Source organism: Trichosurus vulpecula, chromosome 4 (genome assembly GCF_011100635.1).
Source record: "Trichosurus vulpecula isolate mTriVul1 chromosome 4, mTriVul1.pri, whole genome shotgun sequence".
In the NCBI taxonomy this organism is placed as follows: Eukaryota; Metazoa; Chordata; class Mammalia; order Diprotodontia; family Phalangeridae; genus Trichosurus; species Trichosurus vulpecula.
Window position 1 is genome coordinate 19,248,795 of NC_050576.1, and position 8,695 is coordinate 19,257,489.

At 40.6% G+C, this 8,695-nt stretch overlaps 1 pseudogene; it reads right to left on the reverse strand.

The window, feature by feature from the left end:
- Positions 1 to 5,330: 5,330 nt before the first annotated feature.
- Positions 5,331 to 7,325, reverse strand: LOC118846096 (annotated as a pseudogene).
- Positions 7,326 to 8,695: the final 1,370 nt, after the last annotated feature.

Genomic DNA, 8,695 nt, shown 5'->3' on the forward strand with positions numbered 1-8,695 from the left:
TCTTTAGTGGGTACTTAAGTTTTGAGATTAAATATTTAGAAAAAAATTCCTCTTGTTCTTTTCCTTCCTTCCTTCCTTCCTTCCTTCCTTCCTTCCTTCCTTCCTTCCTTCCTTCCTTCCTTCCTTCCTTCCTTCCTCCCTTCCTCTCTTCCTTCCAATTTCCACATTTTTTGGACCTTGTCAGGATCTGAAACCAGAACATCTTAAGGAAGGTGTCTACCAGAAACAGTAGAGTTTCCTCCCCAACTTGGCCAGAGTCACTCTCCTGAGCTTTAGGGAAGTGTGTTGCTAGAGGGATGCCTTTGGAATCAAACCTCAGAACCTTTCTGCAGTCCAGCAACTCATATTTACTCTTCCTTCTGTTAACCATTTTGAGCTGTGGATCACTTCCACATGGTAAAATACGTACGTGTGTATGTGTGTATATACAATATACATACATATGCATATATGTATATATACACATATATGTGTGTGTGTGTGTGTGTGTGTGTGTATATATATATATATATATATATATATGTACATTCCATTTTCGTAACAGATGTCGACCATTTCCTCCCTTTTCTAAATCCTAGGGTTGCAAGGGTCCAGAGAGGTCACCCAGGTACCTAGGTGATTGTTTCTATTGAGGCCATCTTAGAAATGGAGAAACAGTATCTTTTAAGGAAAAAAATACTCATAGATGTGATTCCACAACTTTTCTCAATTGATCCCTGACAATTTTTAGCCATCAGTATGAAGTACTTCTTCCTTCAATCTAATCTTAATCCTTCATGTGGTTCCTATCAGTCTCTTTTCTTTGGGGATTAGTAATGAGCATCCTCCATGTTAGATCATTGGATGTAGGACACATTACTGAGAAGTTGAAGGGAAACATATTTCCATATGTGGAACTGAATTCTATGTATATTCTAAATGTACCCAGGATCCTCTCTGGGTAAGCTTGGTGGGGGCAGAACCTGTTTCACTGTTGTTTCCAACACCTCTAAACTTAGGACGATGCCTGGTATGGTCTAATAATTGCTCAGTGATTGCTTGCTTGCTTGCTTGAAGGAGAAACAGGGTATGAGGTGAAGAATCCCCTTGCCCTATAATTAAGTATCCACCAATGTGTCTCTTCTGTAAATTTCAATGTCTACATACTAAGTTTTCTTGAAGTGAACAGATCTGCACACATGAAGACAATTTATTCAAGTCTCCTTTAAATTTCCATGATACAAGTCGAATCTTTTTTTTTCAATTAGCTCTCCTCATAGGTCTTGTTTTTTAAAATTTTCCTTTCTGACTGTCTTTTGGCTCCTCTGTGTTTGTTTCTACACACACAATCCTATCCATTCATTTAACAAGCACTTACTAAGCATTGACTGTGAGCCAGGCTTCTAACCTAGGTAGTGAGTGTACAAAGACAAAAATGGAGAATCTCTGCTTTCAGTCTGGTGAGAGAATATAAACACAGATAAGCAGATGCAGTACATATTTAATGTGGTGTGCCTGGCACATAGTAGGTGCATAATAAATGTTTTTTGATTGATTGATAAAACAATTCTAATGAGAGCATTCTGATTAAGGTTATATCATTAAAATCAGATTCAAAAAAGAAGAAGCCATTTAAAATTTTTGAGTGGTTGTCACAATCACAAAACCAATGATGCCTATACTATTTACCATATGTATGTGTGATATATCACTTTATACTTTTTAAAGAATTTGTTTCCCCAAAATACTGTTAATTGATTCTCACAAAAGTCCTTTAAGGGAGATCGGGGGAGGGAGCAAATATTCTTATCCTCTTCCATATTTTAATGGAGAAACTGAGGTCCAGACATTTAAAACAACTTACTCAAGTTCATAGAACAAGATAGATAGTATATGATGTCTCATGCCAGCTTATTGACTTTGTCCCTAATTGTATCTATCTATTTATCTATCTATCTATCATTACATTTCAAGTTCTGCACTGTCTCCCTCTCCACCCTGAACTAGAGAAGGTCACCATTTGACAAAGATTTATAAATATATGTAAAACCACACTATACACAATCCTATTTATCAGTTCCTTCTCTGGAGGTGAGTAGCATATTCCTTCATTGGTCCTTTACAGTTAAAAAAAAAGATTAATCTGAGGAGACATTTTCATAAGAGAGGCAAACTGGAATTACCTCATATTTTGTATTATTTCCACCAAAGTACTTATTTTTACTCTAGCGTCCCCTCCCCTCCCCTCCCCTCCCCTTCCCTCTCCTCTCCTCTCCTCTCCTTTTCCTTCCACTCCCTTCCCTCCCCTCTTCTCCTTTTCTTTTTTTCTGTTTTTCTCTCCCCTTCCTATTATCTCCTCTCTCTTTTTCTTTCCCCCTTTTTTATATCTAACACCAGCGGTCACTTGTAAGTTGAAAACTTTAGATTAAACTGAGACCAAATTAGCTCAGCCCTGATTACAGCCCTCCACTAATTAGCTCACTCATTTCATCTTGATGAAGGATATTCGAGGTGAATCTTCTTCCATCTCCACCTTCTTCCCTCCTCCTCACACACCTTCTATCATCATGTCAAGATTTAAGATCTCATTACTTGAGGACAAATCCTATTCAATCTTTGATCCATACGTTTGAATATTTTATAGGTGCCCAAACCTGAAAATAGAATCTGAATGTTTTATTATTTTTTTGAAGTCCTGAAGTTACATAGCTAAAATTAGGGGAAAACATGGTCTCTACAGTATGCTGTTATCTTCTGGAAACTTTTAGCCTTCACTGTAACATGTATGACTTGATAGATCAGAACATAAAAACCCAGAAGCCATGGAGAAGGAAATTTTTAAGCATTTAAACAAAAATCTATGTTTATAAAAAGAAATATTTAAATATCCATTTTTCAACCTTCAGCTTTTTGCCCTTTGAGCGTCTCCATACATTGCCCACCCCTAGTTATCTTTCTGCTTCAAATGAGGAAGAAATAAAATAAAGAATGAAAGTGTTAAGTTAATAGAGAGCTATGTAAGTCCTTCGGTTGTGAAGGACATCCATGCAAGATTGCCCTTGGTACCTACCTCCAGCCTTGTTGATTTTGCTCAGACCTTGAAATTATAGTTGCAGGTGCTTTGCCCAAAGGAATGTAAATTTTGATCACTGAAACCTGGAAAGATATCTTGGGGTTTTCAGGCTAGGATTTTTTCTTAAAGACCATGCCTCAAACCCAAATCACTCTGGCTCCCATTGATTGGCCAGCAATAGGTTCCAGCTAAACCCCAGTTAGTCATTGTTTGGATCCAGATTGGTTCAGAATGAATGTAAATGGCAATTGTTTCTGTTTTGGTAAGAAACCCTGAAGGTCTTCCCCTCCCAGATTGGTTGGTTTATTTTTATTTTTATTTTTGATTAGGCAAAAAAGGTCATTCTCTGCCTTCTGTATACCTAGTCTTAATCACTGAAAGGGCATGGCCTCAGTCAAACTGAGACCTGTTAAAGACCTCAGTTTCAAAAGGTCAAGGTCTCCCATTGGATCCAGGGCCATCTCCAGTCATCCTAATCTTTATCTTGCCACTGAACCCAGATGGTTCTGGAGGAGAAAGTGAGGCTGGTGACCGTGCACAGTCCTCCCTCACTTAAATCCAATTCACTTGCACATCATGGCATCACTACCCTGATATCATGACCCTCTTTTAGAACAAAGGACAACAACAACAAAACAGGAGATCAGAAGGAGAAGGTCTTAGGGGTTATTGTCTCTGTTTCTCACATCTCTTCTACAGATAAGGAAATTGATGTCCAAGAGAGGGAGTCATTTGTACAAAGTGAAAATAACTGCAATCATGGAGCGAGGACTAAAACATGTTTCCCAGCCCTAGAGCCATGGGAAGCAAGGCTGAATCCCAGCTTTGCCATTTAATGCCTTGGGTGAATCACAACTTAGGGCTTCTTTTTCCTTCTCTTTAAAATTAGGAAGTTGGACAGGATGACCTCTAGGATCTATTCTAGCTTTAGATCCATCCCACTCTACCACATTGATGCCTTTCTTTCTCTTCTTAGATGGTTCAATTTGTTGTTGTTGAGACATGTTTCAGTCATGTCAGACTTTTAGTGACCCTATTTGCCATTTTCTTGGCAAAGATACTGGATTGGTTTGCGTTTTCCTTCTCCAGCTCATTTTACAGATGAGGAAACTAAGGCCAACAGGGTTAAGTGACTTGCCCAGGGTCACACAGCCAATACGTGTCAGAGGCCAGATTTATACTCATGAAGATGAGTCTTTCTGATTCCTAGGCCAGTGCTCTATCCACTGTGCTACCTAGTTCCCCTAACATCAACTACCTCCAGAGTAAATGAGTTGAATGGATGAATCAAGTTTTTTCAAATTATTAAGCACCTACTATGTGTCAAGCACTGTGTTAGTTTTGGGGGTAGAAATACAGAAACAAAAATAATCTTTGCCTACAAAGATCTGGCATTCTGTTAGGGAGAAACAACACACATAGGTAGTGATAACTAGAGAGAGGAACTTAGTCTAGAAAGTTACAAGGTGTAGTGAGTGGGGCCAGAGGGAAGTAGATTGTCACATCCCATCCAGAAAAAAAATGGTAGAGCTGATTTCACTATCTTTTTATAAGTGGAAAGCAGTGGGTACTGTCTGTGGGCAAGGTACTTGGAATATCATAACAATGTCAGCTAGTGACAATGATGACAGTGTTTCCTGGTTGTTTTACTTTCAATTAATTTTGAGAATTTCAATGAAGTCAGTAAGCATTTATTCAGCACCTATTTGATGCCAGGCACTATGCTGAGCACCAGAGATACAAGGGAAGGAGTAAATGGTCCCTGCTCTCAAAGTGTTCACAGTCATAGCCAACCACCCACCAGGGATGCAAGGCTCGACTGCCCGATTGTAATAACAAGACGATAACAGATTTGCAGGAAGAAAATCTTAAAGGTCTTACTAGACTGGTCTGTTTCAAACAGGTCATATGATTTTTGCCTTTCTTTTACAGTATTGACTTAAATAGCTCAGGACTTCACTCTCTGTAATCTCCTAAGATTTATATAGTGGTGAACAATTAATTGCAGTTTAAAATAAATAGTCACACATCCAATAAAAGCTCCTACAACTTGCATATGGTGTCAACCAAAATCCCAGCACTGACCTCTAAATGGAACTCCTTTGCCTTTACTTCTGCTAATGGTGCCAATTTTAAATAGATTTTATTCTCCAGGACAAGAATTGCACTTCCACTTGTTTACAGTACTGATAAAGTGTATTGTTGTCCACTTCTCTCCCTCTGCATAGTTTCAGGTATTCAGGTTGCCCAGATTTCCACAGTAGCTTCAATGGCACTTTTAAATTGCTACTGCCCTGGCTGCAAGTTTGAGTCCTGCAAGTTTTGGAAAGCTGTGCGGAATGCTCTTTGCAGTGCATTTAGTTGACGTCTTCAATGGTGGGTGCAGAAGAAGCACCTCCAGATGGGGCTGCTCCACCCCTAGGAATTCTCCAGTTTTGCCCCCTGGCATGCCCCCTGCATTCTGGCACAGCTTAGTAACGATGGGGTTGCAGACCTTCTCCAATTCTTTCTGCTGATGCTCACATTCTTCCTTCTCAGCAGTCTGGTTCTCATCCAGCCAGTTGCTTATTTCATTGCTTTTGTCAAGGATCTTCTCTTTGTCGTAATCACTAGTTTTGCTTTATATTTTTTTCGTCCTCTATGGCAACCTTCATGTTGAAAGCGTGAGATTCAAGAGAAGTCTCAGAAGACACCTTGTCTCTCTGCTTCTCATCCTCAGCCTTGTGTTTCTCAGCCTCCTGGACCGTATGTTCAATGTCACCTTTGCTCAGATGTCCTTTGTCATTGGTGATGGTGATCTTGTTCTCCTTGCCTGTGTTCTTATCTGCAGCAGAAACACTGAGGATGCCATTTGTATCAATGCTGAATGTTACCTCAATCTGAGGAACACCCCTGGGTGCTGGGGGGATTCTTGTGAACTCAAACTTGTCAAGCAGGTTGTTGTTCTTTGTCATTGCTCTCTCACCTTCATAAACCTGAATAAGCACACCAGGAAGGTTGTCTGAATAGGTGGCAAAGGTCTGTTTCTATTTTGTGAGGATGGTAGTACTACATTTGAGCAGAACTGTCATAACTCCACCAATAGTTTCAGTTCCAAAGGAAAGAGGCATGACATCCAACAGTAGCAAGTCCTGTACATTTTCAGATTTATCTCCAGACAAAATGGCAGCCTGGACAGCTGACCATAGGTAATAGCCTCATCAGAATTGATACCCTTGTTGAGTTCCTTGCCATTGAAGAAGCCTTGAGTGGAATTTGAGTGGAGCCACCCACCAGGATGATATCATGAATCTGTGATTTATCTAGCTTGGCATCTCTTAAGGCCTTTTCCACAGAGTTCAGTGTGCCAAGGAACGGACCAGTATTCAGCTCTTTAAAATGGGCTTGGGTGATAGAGGTATAAAAGTCAATACTTTCATAGAGGGAGTCAACCTCATACTGATCTGGGTCCTGGAAGAGGGGATGATCTGCATGTTCACAAGACGTACACAGATGGTGAACAGCCCTCTTGTTCTCACTGATGTCTGCCTTGTGCTTCCATTTGAGCTAGGCAATGGAATGGTTGACCATGTGGTTGTCAAAGTTCTCCCCACCCAAGTGGGCATCCCTAGCTGTGGACTTGACCTCAAGGACGCCATCTTCAATGGTAAGAAAGGAGACATCTAAAGTACCACCTCCAAGGTCAAAGATCAATGCAATTCTCTCAGCACAAATCTTTTGTCTAAGCTATAAGCAATAGTAGCAGTGGTGGGCTCATTGATGATTCAAAGCACATTGAGACCAGCAATGGTTCCAGCATCTTTGGTGGCCTAATGTTGGGAATCATTGAAATAGGCTGGTACTGTGACCACAACATTTGTGACAGTCTTCCCAAGGTAAGCTTCAGCAATTTCTTTCATCTTGGTCAAGACCATAGAAGGTACTTCTTCTGGATAGAAACTTTTGGTCTCCCCTTTGTAATCCACTTGGATCTTAGGCCTGCCTGTGTCATTCACCTCTATGAAAGGCCAATGCTTCGTGTCTGACTGTACAACTGCATCATTAAATTTGCGACCAGATGTTTGGCATCAAAGACTATGTTGGTGGGGTTCATTGCAACTTGATTCTTCACAGCATCACTGATTAAATGTTCTGTGTCAGTAAAGGCAATGTAGCTTGAGGTGGTCCTGTTTCTTTGGTCATTAGCAATGATCCTCACTTTCCCATGTTGGAAGACTGCCACATGGGAATAAGTGGTTCCAAGATTAATGCCAGCTGTGGGTCCCTTCGACATGGTTGCTGGGGAGTCAGAGGTCACAGCTGATCACTGTGGAGGAAGAAGGGCTGCTGCTGCTTTGAGTAGCCATGGGCATATGTTTTACTGTTCAGTCAGATCTAACAGTTTTCACCTTGTCTGCAGAATCAAACCTAAGACTCACCTGAAAGAGGGGGCTCTGGCAGAAATTCAAAAATCAGTGTTTTGGAAAGACTGGTTTTGACCAGCTTTCAAGCTCAAGGCAGGTTTATCCCAAACTGAGTCAAATTTTCAAGGCCATTTAACCCCACAGATGCTTCCAGTGCTTGACTTTCATTGGACTGGAACCCAGGTTTAGTCCTTGGAATCCAGTAGTAGAGAATATGGCTTCTTCTTTCTCAAGCAATAATTTATAAGGGTAAGAAGAAAACAGACCTGAGCTACAGGAGACCTGGGTCTTAATTCCAATTATGTCACTAATGAGTTGCCTGATCATGGAGAAACTATTAATCTCTTCTGGATGGCAGATCTATGATCCCATGACATAGGATTAGCCTAGATTATCTATAAGTATCTCTTCATACTTGGAGGTTTAAGAATTAGACATCAGCTACAGACAAATTATATGTTTGCCTTTCTGCATTATGTAAACATAGATATCTATACTGTATATACATATGTGTACATATACATGTGTGTAGACATATGTGCTTATATTTACATATATGTACACATATAGCTGCGGACATGTATGTGTCACATTTGACGTTTCAACCTTTCATGTTTGTGCTTGTCCTTCGGTGTCAGAATCACTAGTTAAAAGTTCTCCCCATCTTCAAAACATGCCATGATGTTTCTTTGGATGATGCCATGGGTCTCAGACATTTTTTACTCAAGTCTTGCTTGTAAGGAAGCAGCTGTGGGACCTCAAGCTAGTCTCATTATCTCTCTAGGTCTCAGTCAGGCCAAGAGCATAAGGCAGAGCTCGATGAAGATGACATCTAAGGCCTCTTCTTGCTGTAACATTCTGTGAATCTTTAAAACTCCAGTCCCAGCTGAACTTTTCTCCTTCTCACATCATTTTGGTAGACCCTAGACTCTGTCCGTACATGTGCTGGTCTTTGCATTAGTCCCTTGAACAGTAGTTTGGGGAGCAAACTCTTCTGGAAGTTAATGGGCTTTTCTTTGGCATTCAGCACCTTCCCTCATTGGTTTATTGGGGTCTGTGTTTTATCTTGATAATGAAGGAAGAAGAAAGGCATGTGTATGTTGGATGTGGAAAGGGAACAGACCTTTCCAATGCTGTGTGGGGTTAAGGCGCCCAGGGGTGGCAGGCAGCCAGAGGTAGGAGAAATTTAAGCCATCCTCGATGTGTGTAGCTTTTAATTCCTTGTGGTTTGTGAAAGGTG